Source organism: Gymnodraco acuticeps, unplaced genomic scaffold (assembly GCF_902827175.1).
Source record: "Gymnodraco acuticeps unplaced genomic scaffold, fGymAcu1.1, whole genome shotgun sequence".
In the NCBI taxonomy this organism is placed as follows: Eukaryota; Metazoa; Chordata; class Actinopteri; order Perciformes; family Bathydraconidae; genus Gymnodraco; species Gymnodraco acuticeps.
The window spans coordinates 2,949,179-2,970,347 of record NW_022990271.1 but is presented as its reverse complement, the minus strand read 5'-3'; the positions used below and the strand labels follow the sequence as shown (position 1 = coordinate 2,970,347).

The following is a 21,169-nucleotide window of genomic DNA, read 5'->3' as shown; positions in this document are numbered from 1 at the left end:
ACATTTATATTTATAAAAATAATAAATACCTAAAACAAAGCAGACACAGAGGTCAAGAAAACACTACCGACATTTTATTTCCTTTTAAGTTGTGAAAACAGCTTTTTAGATTCAGGAGATTTTTAGTAACATTAAAAGTTATTTAAGTTGTGTTTTTTAAACATCCTATGAATAATAATCCAGCATTTATGCTATATGTATTTCTGGTCTCCACCTACACCACAATCCTTCTTTTACCTTGTACAACCCCACTTAAAAATACATATGAACTATCCTTTTAAGAAGGTTTGTTAAAACTAACATTAAATAAAGGATGTGGGCTTAAAAAAAAGAAATGCTGCTAAAGAGCAGAAAGGATCTTCAAAATGAATGAATCAATACTTAAAGTTCATCACAACTGTCACATAATCCCATTTGAGTACTTGCTTATATATAGATAGTGGCAGCTCTAAATATTTAAAAATACTAAAATATGAATAAATGACCATTGTGCTGTCAGCAAATCCATCCATCCGTGTTCTATATTACTTGTTGCGATCAGTGCCTTAGGGGCTGCAGCCTCTCCCATCATGCACTTGGTGAGAACCACCCTCGACAGGTCACCAGTCTCTCACAGCGCTAACACATATAGACAGACACACACATTAACACCTACAGGCACTTTAGAGTCTCCACTTCGTCTAACCTGCCTGTCCTTGGACTGCAGGAGGAACTGGAGCACAAGTTGATGCAGACATGGGGATAACGTGAAAACATACAAATCCACACAGTATGTCTCAGGACTTTACATGTTTCCCCCAGCTGCATGCTATACATACCTTCTATACTTCTAAGTCTATATTTGTTTTTTGATTTCATTGAATATGGAATTTTAAAGTATGCACACAAAAGGTAAACAGTTTTTCTCTTTTTCAGCAGCTTCACTGAACCTTAATCCTGCAGCTTTCTCACTCTCTTTCCTCGAAGCCCCTGTATCTCCTTCTCCCTTCACTCCCCTGAGAACCACTATCTGTCTCCCTCTATCCTGAAGCCTTTCTCTAACTTGGTCTCATTCTCTACTCTCATCTTTAAATAATTTCTTACAGAGGGAAATCTAATCAAATCTGAGTGAGAACGAGAAAAGCAGAGGTGGAAAGCGATTGTGTTTTAATCAGAAGTGGAGAGGGGCCTAAAAAGAGAAATAATCAGAAAGCAACATTGGCAGTGTGTGAGGGGGTAGTAGAGTGAGAGAATTGCGAGTGCATTAGCAGTCAGAGCACTTAGTGTGAGGAATCCATTCATTATTCATTAGCTAATTCACCATGTATAGTAATTAAAATCAGAAACTGCTCCAAAATGGAAAGAGCTATGATGGGCTGGTTTCCTATGTACAATATTTAAGATTGCTGTTTTTTCATTACTCATGCTCCAGGCCTTTATATATAAAGTGTACCTGCTTTAAAGGGTGCAACTCTGGGTCAGGACACTATTTACTATACAATATATGCGAATAAATGGCTTGTTATAACCAGAAGGTCAAGACATGCATTGAATAATCAAAGCACATGTAACTCTCGCATATGTAGATAATTCGAGGAACATATTCCTTTATGTGCGTAGAAATGTGCATATGCACAAATATGTATGTCATGCCCCATTAAAAAAATCATACAGGCATGTTTATCTGATCCTGAAAACACTACAAGATCAAAATAATGTTATGTCAATTAATAGAATGCTAAAATAGGATCATCCCTCTGCTCAGTCGGTGGGGAAAAAAAGAGGTGCTGCTTGTTTGAGCTATATTGGAACAACAAAGTTGCTTGTTTTGGCGTTGTTCTGACAGCAGTGGTAAAGGTTCTGAGTGGAAATAATCTTACTGTGTGTGTGTGTGTGTGTGTGTGTGTGTGTGTGTGTGTGTGTGTGTGTGTGTGTGTGTGTGTGTGTGTGTGTGTGTGTGTGTGTGTGTGTGTGTGTGTGTGTGTGTGTGTGTGTGTGTGTGTGTGTGTGTGTGTGTGTGTTATTATGCAGGCTCCTCATTTATGAAACAAGACTAGTGGTGTATGAGAATCAATCCTGAATCCTCACAGAATACAGATGTGCAGCAATCCCCATAAAGACACTAAAATCATTTGAACCCTCTGGACATATGTAAGGTAATCTACAAATAAATATCCTTTTAACACAAAGCAATTTACCATTACCATCTAGGATATCATAATAATATAATAATGATCTGCTCCTAGCCGCCGACTCAGGTAGCCCAGCTGTCCTGGTGCTGTTAGACCTGACAGCTGCCTTCAACACTGTGGATCATAGCATCCTGTTGTCACGGCTTGAACAGTGCGCTGGCATCACAGGCTCTGCCTGTGATACGGTCTGTCAGGTAGGACCTGAACATGGTTCAGGTCCTACCTGACAGACCGTAGCTTCTCAGTCCAGCCTTCTCCTCTGCCAAAGCCCCTCTTACCTGTGGGGTTCCCCAAGGCTCGATCCTGGGCCCCATCCTTTTTCTACTGTACATACTGTAGTTATATTTGTATTTATTCATGTTAGCAAACTATGGATAAGCTTAAAATGAGAATAATTTGGGTAAAACTGTGAGCTGGAGTTGGGGCCTTTTGACATGTGTTTTTGAGGACAAAGGAAGATGGGGGAAGGTGAGAGCATGTCTTGATTTGCATTCAACTTATCTAGCTACAGTGGTTGGGGAAACCTAAGGTCGGAGGTGTCTGTGATATTTGGGCTGCCAATCAATGAGCTCTAAATGGGAGGATCTGATAACTCCTCCCATTGTCAAAGAGTATAAACAGACACACACGCGGTGTTCAGCCTCTTTCCTCTGGCTGGCACACGTGCAGGTAAATTCGGGATCCCAAGGGTAATTTGTATTAAATTTGTACTGTATTGATTGTATTGCATTGTCATATTATCATTAAAGTAGATTATTGTTTAACGGTTATTTGGTAGCTCTGGATTCCTTCCTGTATTAACCAGCTTGATAGGGACGCGCGGAGATTTGAAAAGCGGACCAGATATCCCTTTAAATCTCTAACAATACTGCCCCTAGGTTCAATTCTCACAAAACACAAAATCCTCTTCCACTGCTACGCCGACGATGTACAGATCTATCTGCCACTCAATTCAAATGTCAACTCATTACAGCTATTGATGGACTGCTTAACAGAGATCAAATCCTGGCTGAGCCAAAATGTCCTCAACCTCAATGAGAGCAAGACTGAGGTTATATTTTTTGGACCCCAACCTCCAGCCTCCCAGGTTGATATTCTGGGCTCCCTCAAAAATAATATCCTCCCCTCTGTCACGAACCTTGGAGTGACCTTCAATAGCGCTTTTAAATTTGATAATTAGGTCAGCAGCGTAGTCCAAACCTGCTTTTTTACAATACGACTATTGGCCAAGACCAAGTCGTTTTTATCTTTTAAAGACCTGGAAAGGGTTATTAACGCCTTTGTTACCTCGAGGTTGGACTACTGCAACGCTCTGTATATGGGTATGGACCAGGCGTCAATTAAACACCTGCAGCTAGTGGAGAACGCAGCTGCACGTCTACTCACTGGTCACAAAAAGCGTGACCACATCACCCCAATTCTGGCCTCACTGCACTGGCTTCCAATTTGGTTCCGAATTGATTTTAAACTCCTTTTATTTGTTTTTAAAGCACTAAATGGGCTGGCTCCGGCCTATATAGCTGAACTCCTCCAGCTCTACACCCCAGCCAGAGCTTTAAGGTTGGCTGATCAGCTGTTGCTGATAGTGCCCAAGACCAGGCTCAAAACCCGAGAGCACCGAGCCTTCGCAGCATCTGGCCCCAGGCTCTGGAACACTCTGCCCCTCCATGAGGTCGGCCCAGACCCTGGGTTTTTAAATCTACTCTTAAAACACACTTCTTCTCCCTGGCCTTTTAGTCAGAGCGGAGCACAACTCCTGACTTTTCCCTGTGTTTTTTATGTATCTGTTGTAATTTATTGTCTATTGTGATTGTAGTAATGTGTTTTTATGTGATTGTAGTATTTATTACATGTGCAGCACTTTGGCCCGACCAAAAATCGCTATTAAATGTGCTTTATAAATAAACTTTGATTTGATTTGATTTGACCATCTACCGCAGCCTCTGATTACCAATGTGGAACACATCTATTCTTCTATTTCGACAATGTATACCTGAGAGGAGCGATACGACATATATCCAGGTCATGAAAAATGTAACTTCTGCTGCGCAAGCACTAAGTGTCTTGTACTGTAGGTCTTGGAGAAAAGAAAACTCTGGTTCAGCACAGAAAATGATGCTTCTGCTTTTCTTGGAGCAGCAACAGCAGCTTTTCTTGGAATAAACAGAGAGAGAGACCTGGGCAGTTAGCATAAGCACGTGACTGAAGAGAAACAAATAAGAATTCCACCTACAGACAATCAAATCACATACATTCAAATGACTATCTGAGGAGTGATGGAGATTGGCACTGGCCTCCAAAGATAAAAGCACTTAAGGCATAAGGGGACACTGATAAAACAGATCTTCTCCCTTTAGTTTTTTGGGACAAAGCAATGATCATTTATCAACAAAGCTGCCGCCCTTGATAACATGAAGAAAAAATCTCATCACATTAAGAGACAGCAAGTGTTTCCTAAACAGCTTCAAGTGAATGCTGTGTCAACAAAAAGCTGTATTCTATTAACAGCGTTACTTTATCTCTGTCTTTGGTCCATTTACCAATTTACCATTTTCCGTATATAGAAAGAAATACAGCAGTTTGTGTATGGCGGCATCATTTGGATCTACATTATCAACCATGTACCACTACAGAAATGTCAGGTGTAACATTTATCCAAAATCCTGACTTCTTGAGTCCTTGCCCTTGGGAGAGTCTTGCAGAATTTTCTCTACAGATCTGTACCAATTTGAACCATTTCATTGTTTTGATGTGATATGGAACTCGGCCTTTATAAACATCACCAACCCTACTTGACCAACCCGCAATTTGGTTTCAAATCTGCAGATTCATTTAATTGGTCTGTAAAGGGTCTGTTATTCTGAACATGCCATTTACTTGATGTACTTGATGTTCAGCTTACTATCACAAGATTAAATACACGCAACAGATGCCTCACGTTGGAATAGCTGGTACCAGAAAATGTTTGTCATTTTTCTTTAAAAAAATGATTGAATTGTCAAAACAGTTGCATACTATTTTATCTATCGATTAATTAAGATGAAATCTCTAGTGTGCACCTTCTATTGGAACATCCAATGAAAGATCTCCTGCTTAAGATCCCATAATTAAACCCTTTTGCATATGGATATCGATGCTGTATACTGGAGTTCTTGTTGTACGTTGCTCACTCCTTTTAGAAGGATGTGGAGAAACAAGAGCATTTATCTCAAAAGCCAATCAATGTTCAAGTTTGTACCAGTTAACGTTTACGTATTAACAAACGCTTTTATCCCTCACAGTCATTTCATTCGGAGTGAAATGTCGCTTCAATGAACATATCCGGTCTTGTGTCACGATTTTAAGTGGATGAAACGACTAGCTGATGACTGAATGGAAGAAAGGGGGAAAGCGACAGATGTTGGCTGAAGTCGCTGTTGCTCCTCTTTCTCTGCCCTGGTGTAAAAGTGACTGTTCATCCCCTGAATACAGATGGCATTACACAAGCAATCCTCTAAACGGCTGAGACACGCTAACATGCTGCTGTCTGGAATGGCCTGCTTCTATCTCCAGCGCCTTTGAAAAGCCAAACACCTTTGTTAATCTCACAGCCAAGAGCCTCAGTGTAGGAAGCGGATCATTTTACCTTTTACCCACACTTGGTTCCCCGGAAAATGTCTATTACGACTGTCTGTGATGTCGGCGAGAAGAGGGGACAAGCAGTAGTAAATTGGAGCGACTCTCTTAGCCTGCCTGATGGTAGAGTCTCCAGTGAAGAATCAATGTGTAATGGAAAATATTGCTTCAATGCACAATTATCTTAATAAAATTGAATTTTGGCGTGGCGTCTCTCCTCTGGTCCCCTCCCTCGTGGCTTGGTGGGAGATTGGCCTGAACGTATTACAATCAACCTTGAACACTGTAGGGGACAGTAAGGGAAGGAGCCCGTAAGATTTTCAATAATTAAATTATCCTTCCTGTTGAACATATCCAAAGTCCACTGCCAGATTCTCTTTCTCCCCAGACTCTGATAGTTTAGGTTCATGTTTCTCAGATCATTACTCATGTTTCTCTCAACACTATGTATACAGTGTTACTCTAGAGAGCAGCACACGGGTATGCTACTACTTTCTAATTCATTATATTCAACATGCTAAGTGAGGTGTTATACATTGTTACATCATGCAGGTTAAGTCAACTGCACACCCAGTTTACATGTGTTTATGATTTCAACTGTGCAACTCGACAAAGATCAGGTGCAAATTGGTTTGAGACTCATTGGATTAGTTGCAAAGGAAAACTATGACACCTGTAAAAGCGTTTTTTGCTGACTACCTTTTATAACTTTTCCTTACACACTATTTTATTTAAATCTACATTTTAATTCAAAATGACCCATGTAGGTCAAGTAGGTCACATATTTAGCAGTCTGTAGCTCATTACACCACGCTTCAAAGAGAAGACATGTTGCAGGTGATAGTCTGAGCCCGTGGAAGTGTGTACCCAGCACTGTTGACCAACAGTTTGTATGTTTGCTATGTGCTGTTGGTGAAATAAATATAATATAAATGTACTTCTGTCACATTCTAAAATGTGTAATAACAGCAAAAGGGGTGTAAAAGAAAAACAATTAGGCTTCATTCACTTTTACAATGCAAATGTATGGATTGGAATAAAAAAAAAAACACAAGCGAATGTAGCTATGCAAAACCAGATATCTTGGAGTCTATTTTGATTTAAAGGCCCTGACCCACCAAGCCGATTTCGGCTGTCGATGAGTGTCCTGTCGCCCTACTCAGATTGGTGTGTCCCGCACCGTTGTGTATTTTCGGCCGTGCCGACACCCTCCGCCCCCGATTCGACATGTTGGCGGTGTCGGCAGAGGCTGTCGGCAAAATAAATCACTCTGATTGGCTGTTCAGCTTAGCGAATCAGTGCATGAGAAGTGAAACGGAAGTGAAGAAGGCTATTATTTTTCATTTTCATCTCACCTGGACGCAATAATTCATTTGACATCATGGCGATCTGGAATGAAGAAACCGAAGACCAACTCAGTTGCCATGTAATTTGCTGCCACACTTCCTGCATGAGGTGGACAATAGCTTCTTCAAGTATTTAACGGACAGGACCCTGGACGATGTGGCTATTTATTTATTTATTGTAGGCCTACTACTTACTATTTTTATCTTATTATATTTTAGTCAATTGTTTACATTGTACAGTTCTACATTTGCTAATAAACCACTTTTTACCGCTACTGCAAAATACAAAACTTTATTTTGTACCTTCATACTACAGAATTAGGATGAGGATACAATTAGCTATAGGCCTACTACAATAAAAGTCAGAAGACATGATGATACATCATTTGCCTGTCAGTGTTATGATGTTGTATATTAATATAATCTTGGATTATAATTACTGATGCATGGAATGTGGTAGTCAGCATTACTTTAAGGTTGCCAGCCACAATGCTTGAATAGTTTATTTCTGCTTCAGAGAGCTGAAGTTTGTATATATCACGCAGTCTGTCTTCCGGTTGCCTCTTTTAAATGACGAATACACACTACCGGCACCTGCTGGTAAGGAGAGTTATTGCCACTCACACATGCGCAGTTCGTACGTGCTACTTGGCCGTCGGCTGAAGTCTTTGCGGTGTGTTCCAGTGCGACTGTTGGCCAAGACGCAGAGACGTGAGGCGACACAACAGTCGTGTTCCGTCGGGACGTGTTCTTTGGTGTCAGCTTGGTGTGTCTGGGCCTTAAGACTAAGGTCTGAAAAACACTTACTGAAACCGATTCAATTAGAAGACGGACCAATTTAGAAGGGAAAATAACTTGTGCAAAGTCACTTACAATAACGTCTTTCTATCAAAATGTAGACCAAGGCCATGATCAATGTCTTTATACTCTGCTAATACGACAACGTTGTAAGGCCATAGGTTGATCTTTTTGTATCTGCGTTTGAACAAGATCGTCAGAGTTGTGACTCTGCATGTGTCATGTCAACTTCTGGAGAATCACCAATTGAATTACATTTCTTAACATCACATCAACATACTATAGTTATTTAAGTTATGAATCTGCAATTTTAGTAGAAGAAAATGGCCTGTCAAAAAAAAAGTTGGAAGTTAGTAGTAGGCTACACTTGTTATATATTCATGCAAAATAGTAACAATCAGTCAATACGTTTTGCTGCTCAACTTGTAGTTACAGGTCAAACCTAAATGCTACTCTTATATCTAAGCTTTACACTACATTTAAAGCAAAGTTCAATTCAAAAAGTCTCAGTCCTTTTGATTTAACCATTACAAAGCAGGGGCCAGTCAGGAACCAGTGCATGGGGCAACCTGCAGTTCAGATGAAGCGCCTTGGTTAAGGGCAAAGTCAAGGGCATTTGTAGCAATCATGACTTTTGGTCTGGTAGGATCCCAGGACCTTGTTGCTGCGAGATGACAGTGGGGCGATTTATCCACCTCAGTCTGACCCAGAATCTGATTTGATGCATAGTGTCAGCGCTCTAGAACAGCCTCAATGTTTTTTCCTATATTTTTTTATTTGCATGATCACTGAGGTTGAGAAGTGTGTTGGCTCAGTCAGGTGTAGGAAGGTTTCATGTTGATGTCTGAGTGGAGCAGAGAGCTGCCAATCATTCACTGAAACAACCCACTTGACAAAACACTTGTCTGAAGCTAATGCCTATTGATCACCATGAGCAAGGCAAAATTGTGGGCCATGCTGGGATCCACTTTGAGGTATACAAACCACTACAGTGGGACAACACAAAACACAAAAGCAATTGAGGTGACTGACTGGAAGTCTGCATGCAGCATAGAGCTGTGTCAGTAATTGCACTGGCGCAATTATTTCCTGTAGGGCTCATTTTAAAAGGAGATTCTTGAAGGATTGAAAAGGTGAATGATTAATTTGGTGAGAAGTCAAATTATTACTTGAGGTATGAAATTATATTGAGTACTATCATGGCATCGTTTTCATCGCCATTACCAAATATTAATGTATAACACTCACCAGTAATCTCACTCATTTGATCAGTAACCACACTTTTTCATTTGCAGTCAGTTTTAGTCAAAGCCTTTGTTGAAATAGGTTTAGGTGTACAAAGTCATTGGATTGTGATGGTGACCTTCAGATTAGGGATCAACTCTGGAATACACAATATGTGGATAATGTGGATCACCTGATGTGCTGTAAATCCACACCATTACGGTAATTGACCAACCGCATTGTAATTACACAAAAAATATTCATTCCCATTTGGCTAATGTAAGTGCTTTTAAGTCAAAGGTAATTTCTATCAGATTTGAGCAGCAGACTGAATTCATTATGGCCGACAGTGTTGTTCTTTTTTTCGGGGAGTATATTGAATGTAACAGGGATTTGTTTTTCTTTCTTTTGGCCCCATAGGATATGTCTTAGCTGTGCATCTAATATGATTGTTATGGCTATCTCTCTCATGGCAGGTTTGAAGGTTAACACGGTTTTCCTACACTGTTTACACACACTATCCCACACTCACACACAGTCAGTTACACATGTCCAGGTGTCTCATGGGGCCTCCTTGCAGTGCCTCACTTTTCTCTGGATGTGCTCAAACAGAATATACGAGCTGGAGGGCTTGGAACAGGGCCAGGCTCGTCTACTGGATTGTGGGTCATAAATGCGGCCCCTGCCCAAAGACTGCAGGGCCTTTTAAAACAGGGCTCAGCTTGATTGGACACACTTCTGTTGCTCCGTCCCGACTGCGCGCACGCCAGCTGATCAGAGAGCAGAACAAAGCCGGTCTCTTACAAGCCGGTCGGCTCTCGACCTCGCATGCAGTAAACAGAATGGAATCTATTTTCTATTTTTTAAAGAATGCCCTCGCTTCACCACTGCTTGTAGACAGTGGTAACTGCGGAAGGACAGGCGGCTGGGAATTGTGTACCAAAATAAATATGGGATGCATTCAGTAACTCTTTCAACAGGGACCAAATCATCAGCATCAGTGATGGAAAGAAACAAGATTTAAATGTGTGCATTGGGGTAGGAAAAGTGTCAAAAAGTTAGGTTTATGAGTCCCTATGCATTGTGCATACAACCTTGCTCACGCTGTTGTTTTGAACGTCTAATGTGTTCATGAATAATACAACATGAACTATTTGGCTCATGAATATGAAATAGATGGAACCAGAGGCTCTCCCCATAATCAACAGTCGACACACACAGTCCGTCGTCAGCGCTCTAGCTCTGCAGCAGCATTTCTTCTAGAGCATTTAGCCAACCACAGCCGATCATAGCCTTATCGGAGCCTCAGTGTTGGTACAAACTGTCCGTGAATAATGTGTGAATACAGCGTCTTTCGCCGCCAAGGATATTTCAGTAGATCACAGGCGTTCTCTTTTTCCGTCTGTGTCTCTTTCCCCTCTCTCTCATCTTCATGCACAGACAAACGGTGTTTACTGTGTGACAGCCCTAATTCCCTAGAACTCCAACTTTGTCTCACATGGAGAGAAAAATATGACTGTAATGTTTTATTTACTGCTGTTGGATAAACAGCGTGCTCACTGTCGAAGCAACAGTGAAGCATGATGCGGAGCTAAACAGCTAATGCACCAACAATCTCTGCCCATCAGTTTACCCTGCCTTAAGCCGCATGGCTCTGCTCCAACATGGCCATATGCCCCTTAGCCTAGCTGCTCCACGCTTTGGTGAATGACTCACGGTACAGAGTCCACATATCATCACTACCGAGAAGGAGAGAACACGACTGGGGGAGGATGGTGGACAAACGAGTGGATGTTGATGCATTTCTGGCTCAAGGCATCGTTTCAATTAAACGCCTGTTGACTATCTGCGATAAACTGATCAGTCATGTTGTATTACAAATGCAACCTAACTTGCGATTTTTTCAATCATATATGCCATTAAAAATGATAAGTATACTGTAATTGAAAATATGCATTTTAGCAGGAAACACCATTTTTTGTATCTTATATGACTGAATTATTTTGGATTTTTGGTCAGTTAGTTGGACAAAGCAAGCTATTTGAGGTTGCCAATCGGGGTTGTTGCAGCCATGGTTGGTCAATGCTTTATTGAGAATGCATTATAACAATATGATTTTACATTTAGATGAGTTCTATGCTTTAGTTCATCTGATAAGGTACGTACTCCACTTTGGGTTGGGATAAACTCTTTCTGCTTCAAAAGCATTTATTTTAGACCCATTATATTGAAACAACAATACATGGCATGTGTATTGGGAAACTAACGTTTTTTTTTCTTCTATTCAGAGAATGAAAAGTTTGAGGCAAAGCTCTTCAAAAGGCACCTATACTAGGTTTGAAATGTACACATCAAATAGCACAATACACATATAACTCTCTTTGGTTGGACTCCGCTGTGTTGTTGTTTGGAAGCAACCAGTTGATGGATGGCTTACAGTATATATTCCCTGTATAGCAAATATAAGCTGCCTGCAGTCTTTGTAAAGCTTTAATCATTTGGAACTCTCACAGCACTGTAAAGCAAGAAAGAAAAGATCATGGGAAGGTGTTTTTGTCTGGAATGGCTAATTATTGTTCTCATCATCTCTTGCGTCATTCTGAGATCGACTTATGTGGATTTGACTATTTTGAGACACACATGTTCCCGTAAGGATGACTCAAAACACCTTGATCCTTTTTCCGACAAATAATTCAATTTGTCCAACATTTTTGGTTTATGACTAAATACCTGCATCCTATTAGCCTACTTTGTCTGCTGGGCTGATTAGCAAATGTTGAGCATAGTAAGCATTGTGCAAAGTACAGTAAACATCTCCATGTGCATTGTCATAATGAGCATGTTAGAATGCTGACTTAAGCATTTAACACAAAGCATCACTGTACGTTTACCTGCAGCCTCACAGAGCTGCACGGTCAAATGTTTCAGTTACTTCAAATTCACAAATGACTGAAGAGAACCTGTGAAGGCTTTTTGGGTTGAGATAAACTCTGTCAAACCCATTATCTCAACGAAACACTACACGGCCGTCAAGCTAAAAACAAGGTTGTTTAGTTTTGAGTGTTTTTTCAAGCAGTGCTACTATCTCATTTCATTTAGCGGCCCTTTTTTGTTAGTCATTTTCATTACCAGGGTGTGAATGAGCTAAAGACTGGGGACTCCCCTCACTTTGTGTCAGTATTCCCTGCCTGGATAAAGTCCAAGCAGCAGGTGCTAGTTAGACAAGCTTGCAAAATGTCGCTTCAGCTTTGAAACATTACGCGCAAAAGCTGACTGAGCTTCAGGTGTGAAAAATAATTGAGTCAGAAGTTTGATGATTGAAGGGCTTCAAAACACGGCTGTAGCTAATGATTATATTCATTATTGAGTCATTTAATTAGTTCCTTGATGAATAAATTACTTGTTGTGTTTAATGCCAGAAAATAGTGAAGAAGGTGACATCTCAAACATACGTATTTAAGAAGCTATCAGACCTAGAAGTTACTTAAAGGACTGATTATAATAATTCTGAAACCACAATGTTTGATGTACGTTATGTGCTGTGATCTGGAGATGTCTGTGTCTGAGATTTCTGAAAACACCCAGTCAATTGGAGTTGGATAGAATTTCCTTTTTGGGAAGAAAAGAAACCTCAATCACAATGTGTATTTCCAGAAAAACTTTCTAGAAAGCCTTCACATGTAACATATAACTATCATCCAACAGATCATATCTTTCTGGCTAATTATTGGCACATTTGCAGCCTATAACATTTTATATATTTTTGTTATTTTTGAGACAGAATTTGGTTAAAAAACCATTGAAATATATTGAAGAGCTTCAGTTTTTTTGCTCCTTAACCTGCGGATCAGCTTTTTTAAACTTTTTTTTTCTAAGTTTTAGCGCCCGATAAATACAATATGTGCAAAGACTCAATCGGAAGACTCTGATTGGAATTAGCTGCAGAAATGTGAATGGGACATCCCTTTCTCTGGTGATACATTAAACAACCTACAAGATGGGAATGAGTAAAATATCAAAGTGTGTTGCAAATGTATTTTGAGTACTCCAGCTGCACTGGATCCTTAGCCCAGGCTTAATGCATTTCACAACAAATAAAATGGACTTAGTATTATTACTGAGCATACAAGACGTGAAGAAAAGCATCGGAAGAGCTTTTCATTTTTCTTTCCCTTTGAATTGTATGAACAGAATGCTTGTGCGGCAAACAATGTGGTTCAACAATAATGTATAATACATGGCAACATGGGAACAAGATGTTCGTACAGCCTTTTTCCATCCCAGAAAACGCTGGTTGAGGAAAAGTGTTGTCATAAAAGGGGAAAAACGTAGCAGAGCCACACACGAAAGAGGAAATCTTGTCAGCCTTACAAGATTCCTCCCTTCTCGGTTTAGCAGTGTTTGACATGGCGCCAGATACTAGGGTTTCATCTTTGCCAATTAAGCCAATCTAATGTATTCCAGCAACTAGAATCCAAGCTGTTTGCCAAAGAATTAACACACTACATATTTTTGTATTTCATTCAATCTAGTAACTCCCTTCATTGTACCATGAATCACTCTCTGTTCCTAGTGATTTGCGACATGAAAGGATGTGCATGCATTGCTCGAAGTAATGTTTAGATATACTCATCAAAGACATCTGAGCCAGACGAACTGGCAGCAGATAAAATGTATATTATTATGTGAGGAATCGGATAAATAGGGTAAAGTTAGAGAGGAAGACAGAAAGGGGCGGGGGCATTCAACATGAGAGAGATAGAGACTCATCATGACAGTCATCACTTCAGCCATTATCCCTAATTCTCTAAGGGAATATCTCTGTAAGGCGGAGTAAATTCTAGGCTGATAAGCAGACAATGAGATTTGCCCGGGCTTTGAGGCAAAGCTCTTCCAAGGGCTTGATTTCACCTACACTGGGTTTGAACTTGACTCATCAGATGGCAGAAAACTCTTCTATGGTGTAGGTCAATCTTTGCTGTGTTTTAAAAGAACATAAACAGACGCTGTGGGAATGTGTTGGTGGGTGGCTTAAAATATAAATTCATTGTGTTGTACATAGAACCTGCGTAATGTAAATGTGTCATTCTCTTTTCTCTGCTTGCCTCCAATTATCACTTTGATTCTAACCACCAAACGTTGAGTAATGAATAATGTGAGGAAATGTGTTACATTAACGCACATCTTTAAAACGATTTATCTGACATTTAAAGTCATTTCAAATCACAATTACTATAACTATTACTCACAACTAAACATCTATATCATATTAATATAGACATATTGTTAATAGATATAGTTTTTGTATTTCTTTAAAAAGTTGCGTTTTCATTTTTGCAATACCTGCTTTTATTCTTACTTAATTAATGGGATGCACCAATAAATTGTGGACAATTATTTGTATGTGAAAACCTACTGTGCAATAAACTGGATTATGGTTCTTATGCTGTTACCTTGCTAATGAACTAGACAGGTGAACATCATCATGTGGATTGTCATTGCATGCAGTATGTTTGCATGTTGACTTTAGTATTTAGCACAAAGCAACACTGTGCTTTCAGGAACAGCCTCACAGAGCTGCTGGCACGGCTGGAGACCTTTAATCTTCTTTGTGTTGAAATGCACAAAATGACTTCTATTATCTGAACATTAATATATCTTGAAAAAGTAGTGTTGGTTTATGTCATACCATAAAACGAATACTTCCTAATAGTAAAACAAATATGACTACTGCCAAACACTGACGGGTAGAAAATATGCTTTCTTATCTACAGTATATTGTCAGTATGTTATAAACTCTTGCTAGCTACATATTTTGTCAAGAAACGTACTGTTTTGTAACATATGGACAGATGAGAAATGTGTATGCTGCTGGAGTTTTTAAGTTCCTATTTACTGTATATTTGAATACTTTCTCTCGCTCTGTGATTCTGGTTATTTGAATCCATTATAACAGCCGTGAAACTGAGCTGCGGTACTTCATGAAGGAACCAGAGATTTCATTATGTCTTAGATTAGATGTACCTATTCTTGAGCTTTTGCTCTCAACTGGCTTTGGACATTTCAACAAAAAAGCGTGACCACAGCATGACATGGTATTGGTATCGTCAGGCTTGGTTTATCGTATTCCATAATGTTTGCAGTAACTACATTTGTACCAAAACTGTTTAATATTAACCGTATTTTTAACAGGAATCAAAGGGTGACTATTTCAAAAATGAATTTATGTTATTCCATAGGTTGTTTTTTAATGGGTAAGACATCTAAACTAGGCACATTTGTGGTCAATTAGGTCACATTTTGTTAGATGTCTGGGTCAATCTTCCCTGCATTTCAGTGACTATACATCGGATCTGCCTGACACTTAAATGGCTTCTGGTAACTGCTAGAATCCACTTCAAGACAATGGTACTTGCGTACCATGCTGCGAATGGATCTGGCCCTTCCTACATCCAGGACATGGTTAAACCGTACACCCCAGCACGTGCACTCCGCTCTGCATCAACCAAACGGCTCGCTGCACCATCGCTGCGAAGGGGACCCAAGTTCCCATCAGCAAAAACACGTCTGTTTGCTATCCTGGCTCCAAAATGGTGGAATGAGCTCCTCATTGACATCAGGACAGCAGATAGCTTACACACCTTCCGGCGCAGACTGAAAACTCATCTCTTTCGACTCCACTTCGAGCGATAGAACTATTAACAAAGCACTTTTATACTAATAAAGGACTGGCTTACCTAAAGCCAGTTGAGTAGCACTTGAAATGTTCGGCTCTATGAAACCTGATGTACTTATATGATTCTGTTTTCTTCAAGTTTGTATCTTGTTGGTCGAACGTACTTATTGTAAGTCGCTTTGGATAAAAGCGTCAGCTAAATGCAATGTAATGCAAAAAAGTAGCCCACCTTTAAAACTTGGGTTATATTTTGACCTGCAAATCAAAGCCATACAAAAGGATATTTCTCTATGTAAGTGAAGTGTAACCTGAATGGGTAGTTACCTTTCCGTACAATATCTTATTGCTCATCAAATAGAAAGGACAAATAGGTATTTATTGAACCCCAAATCTGACTAACGGGGGTGTTTTAGAAACTTGGGATCAGATCCAAAATGAAACACAGCCCTACATATTACCAGGAATGTTTCCCATGAAGCACAGCTTTCTGTGCTTTTCTTTAAGCAGCATTAACTGCTGCGATATGTCTTTATTATATTCATATGCATTGAAATGGCACAAAAGTGCACTAAAACAATTGTATAAAAGCCACAATTGCCTTAAGGACATTGTTTACTGTGATTACGCATTCTTTCGAGCACTGAGCAGTGCCTCAAATCACAGCATCGCCGTACCTATAATCACTGAAAATAAATGTTGACTGAAGCATTATTGCTAAACTCTATATGTGTAGGTTGTTGTGAATCTATAAAGGGCATGATGGCATTTTCGGAAAGTGGCTGGTTGCTGAAGAGGCAGAAACATGGTAGTCTGAGCATACTCTTCCTCTCAGAAGATCTCACTGGAGTTGATGGCTGGTTGCTGCTGCAGGCCACAGCAGACACATAGTACACAACACAGATGGTGAAAATAGGCACCAATGGCTGCAGTCAAAACAGTGAATGTGTCATAATGACATTTGGGCCATAAATTGTGATTTTTTTCCAGGCATCATGCTGTCACTCCACATAAAACACAGTTAGCGTTAAAGTGGGTCCATACAGGCGCACACAAAGCAGATACAGCCGCTTCATACATCAGCACGTTAATATTTGTTGATTTAGAAATGCAGACTGGTGAATGACACAAAGCAGGATTCTCAGAATAATCCCCTTTCTGGTGCACAAAGGCATAACTTAAGCTGCTACAGTGAATACTAAGTCTCTCCAGCCTGGCATGCGTTGGACTCTTTCACACCCGAGCAGTTCAACTCGCTCACATCGGCCTGTCTCTTGACTCGACACAAACACATGTTTTGTGGAGGTAGATACAGAGTGCTATCCATCAAAATGGAGCTGGTTGGAGTCAGTCTTATCTCAAGTTGCATCCCACTCGCTTATTTATGTCACGTAGACGCACAACTGTACATGTACATACAAAAATGTACACAATCATTCTGTATTAGGGTAGATAAAAAAGCACAGGCCTGGAGGCACGGTGCTATTTTCCACTTAATCAAGACATAAACTCGGCCATAATTTATCGCCTCTCCTAACACCAACCCTCATATCACACAGAGAAGTAAGCAGAAGGCCAAGAAGACTATATAAATTGATTAAACAACACAGCAGTGGCCCTGTATAGTCAAGCATATCCCTCAAAACCACTGAGTGGCCCTATCAATCGCCAACATGATGAGTTCAATGGGAAAGATATTAATTAAAAAATGAATCAGCACTTTTGCTGTTGACACATCCAAAACCAGGTCTTTCAAAATGGGCATTAATTTCCCCCAGTCAATAGTTTGCATCAAAGAAAGGTCTATTGTATTTTTAAAATAGACCATCATTATACTAAGATGGGTTTAGGCCAGTCAGAAGGTTACACAGATATAAGGAAAAAGGTACAAAAAAGAAAGAAAAGGCAAACATATGTTCAGCTTCACAATCAATATGTTATAACCAGATAGTATTTTGCTTGATAAATGAATTATGCATTATGTTCTCCATCAACTATTAATTGACCAATTCTAATTAATTGTAATGGGTTTTGGAAATTCATTATGAATCCTACTTTGATTGACAGGTCCTTCGGCATTTAAAATATGCCATTTATTCCACGCAGGTGTGGGCCTGGTCCTTAAATGACTGATTAACATCCCATCATGCTTGGGGTTGTGTGTAAAAACCCTAGGCAGACCAGATGCTCATTATTCCTGACTCCTGTGGCTCAAATGAAAGGCCTGATTGTTGACACTTAAGTAGCAGGATCTTCTCTGATGTGCATTGTTTGATATAATGATGTTTCACAATTTGAAATATATGGCTTAGGTGAAAAAAGCATGATGTTGAAACGACATAACCCTCTGGGAAGAACATATGCACATAGTGCTCAACTCATTGCTGGATGCAAAAAGACTATGAATCAACAAATGTCAGTCCGAGGTGAAAGCAGGCAGATTGTCACATCATATGATCATCATCATCATATGAGAAACTGCATCGCATAAAAAGCTTATTATACGTAAATTACCTATTTTATACTGCAGGTAGTGCAACAACAAAAGCAGTGGTTCATTGAGAAGGAATAGAAAGCCTTGGATGGGTAGATGAGTCACGGTACACCCTATTCTGAACCAGTGGTTGCCTACATGTGTGTTACGCATGAAAATAAATCTATTCGCCCAAGTGCTTATTTCCCACCGTGAAGGCTTCTGTCAGAGCTGTTCTGGTGAGTGGCCCTGGCACGGTTTACATCCATTTGGTAGCAGGCAGATAAACGCCAAAACAACACCACCTTTCAGACTGATAGTATTTATTACGCTTTGCTGTCCTGATACATGAGGAATATTACAAGGTGACAAACCCGAATCCATAGGCCATGACGGATCTCAGAGTTGTTGATGATAATGGAAATTGTGTTCACCACCGTGCCAGTAATGGTCACCAGTTCTCAACCAAGCAGAGCACTACACTTATTCTACAAAGAATATTCCTGACCACCTTTAAAACTCAAATGGTGGAACGTATTGTAAAAAATGTGTCTTCAGGTTGTTTTTCTTAGAATCTAAAAGATCAGTGTAGCAGCTCAGATGGCTCATGTTGACCCAATGCCCCATTGAGACACTTCTGTGTGTGTGGCCCTAATCTTATCCGTTAGCAGCATATTGGTGAACTGAAACGGTGGTATTGAACTGACTGTAGTGCCAATTCAGAGTATCTTTACATCTCAATGGTAAAGAACAGAACTTGAAGTATTTTTTCTTCTACATACCATATAGGGAGATCATCTGGAATAACATGATTTGAGACATGTCATACTTCAAATGATCCGTTTTCAAGAGCCCACAGACGATTGTATGTGCAACAGGCTCTAATCCTATAAACCCTTTGCTGAATTGCCTATATGAAGTATGATTCAATTCCCCATTCAATCGTCAAACTCCTAAACCAATCAAGCAGGGTGAAGGTGAAATATAATGTGTAGGCAATATATCCATGTAAATATTGTGGTAACCAACCCTAAATGACAGCCCCGCTCTTAAACACTCTGACTGTGTCCTTCATTTTTACTGGCAGGTTGTAAAATCTCCAGATGTGCATATGAAAGAGGACAAACCAGCTCAGGTTGAAGTGGAATGCTTTTGGCTGCAGTAGCTCTTGCAATTTCAGATGTGATGTCTGCTCCAAATGCAGCTCCCTCTACTCATTTCAGCCAACACACAAGTATTTTCAGCATCAATGCTTTTCAGCACCTCCCACTGATGGACAGCTCCTATTCACGTTTTCAACACAAAAGGGCTGTATTGCCAAAGCAACAACTCTATTTAAAATGCACCTTGTACTTCTGGTAAACCTGCTCAGGTAGGAAGAAATGACATCCTCATGTCTAAATATCACCCATGGGTGGCTTTGCTTCAATTTTACAGACATAGTAGGTCAACAGGCAGAACCACAGAGAGAGGAAATGTGTGTGCATGAGCGGATTCTGTAAAATAAAGCATGACCTGAAGCTTTTGCTCTGCCACATTTCCACTCAAAGCGCCCCTCGAGCCTGCCCACCTGGCCAATCCGGCGCTCTTGCTGCTGCAAACGTGTATGCTGAGAATACCTGAACTGAATTTGAATTACCATATGATATGACGTAGGCCTTTTGCTAGCAGTAATGTCCTGCTGGCAACAGGGGCTACCACAGACCCACAGTCTCAAGCAAGCGCTCAAACATACAATTTGTTGCACCAGCGACCCCCCCCCCCACCCCCCACACACCTCCTCATCCCCCCTTTCTGTCCCTATCAATCTTTACCTCCATCTATATCTCTCACACACACCGTCAGAAACACACACATCACTCACAAACCAAAGGGGATGCGACAGCGATCACAACTATGAAATAAGCATACATCAAAAGAAGAAAAAAAAGTATATTTCTTCACATTGAAGTCCGTGACCACAAAACACAGGTTAAATGGCGATGAATCGTTCTGCATGGTGACATACTACAGCTGCACGTCGCACTGAATGGGCTCAATTGGACTGAATCATGTATAGCAAATACTTACGCATTTTCTCGAATAAATGAAGCCGATTCTGAGGGGAAAAGCAGCAGGGCCCCGGTCCCCGTTTTCAAGATGTGCGGTGCGAGCGAGGCACAAATCTCCATGTGATAGGATCGGAGGCTGCTGCAGTCCGCGTCTCTCTCGATCACAAGTCAAGATGCTCGCCTGCAAAAAATGCCAAACATTCAGAAAGAGTTGCTTGGATCTGCGGTGCGGACACCATTCCCTCGGATGTAATGAGCGCCGATGAAAGCCCCCCAGAGGACCAGCAGCAACCCCCCTGGACTTGAAGATATTCCTCTGGACTGAGGAGGAGGAAACCCTGCAGAGTTTTTGATGGGGGATCAAGTCAGTATAGGCCCCTTCTCCCCCCCCCCCCCCCCCCCTCCGAACCAGTCACAGTCCAAAATTCACTCCGACCGGTGGTTTCTTCTATGAAAGAACACTAAATCAAATCCCACCACAGAAATAAAAAAATACAACCAAAGTGGACTAATTTGGGGGATTTAGCAGTCAAACTGATATTTTACGTGGATTATTCACTCCAAAACAAAATCCGTGGGCAGACAAGACGATTAATTACCTATTTAAAGCATTGTTAAGGTCAGCGCAGAAAGGGGTGCAGAAGCGTCCTACAAACCCCCCCTGAGAACGCCTATTGGATCAAATTAAGGATATCCGTCCCACTGCAACCATCACACGCGTCGCATCAGGACAAATGGATTGCCATGGGGTGCTCTAAAAATCGCAGAGCATATGGCATACAGTATTTTCTATCAACGGGATGCAATTTCTCCTTAAA

The 21,169-nt window shown here is 40.5% G+C and overlaps 1 protein-coding gene across 1 annotated transcript in view; it reads right to left on the bottom strand.

Moving 5' to 3' along the window:
- Positions 1-20,741, bottom strand: part of lrrc4cb (leucine rich repeat containing 4C, genome duplicate b) — a 39,711-nt gene extending 18,970 nt beyond the window's left edge. The window contains 1 exon segment of the mRNA XM_034221379.1: positions 20,371-20,741. The gene's annotated coding sequence lies outside the window, so the exon portion shown is untranslated.
- Positions 20,742-21,169: the final 428 nt, after the last annotated feature.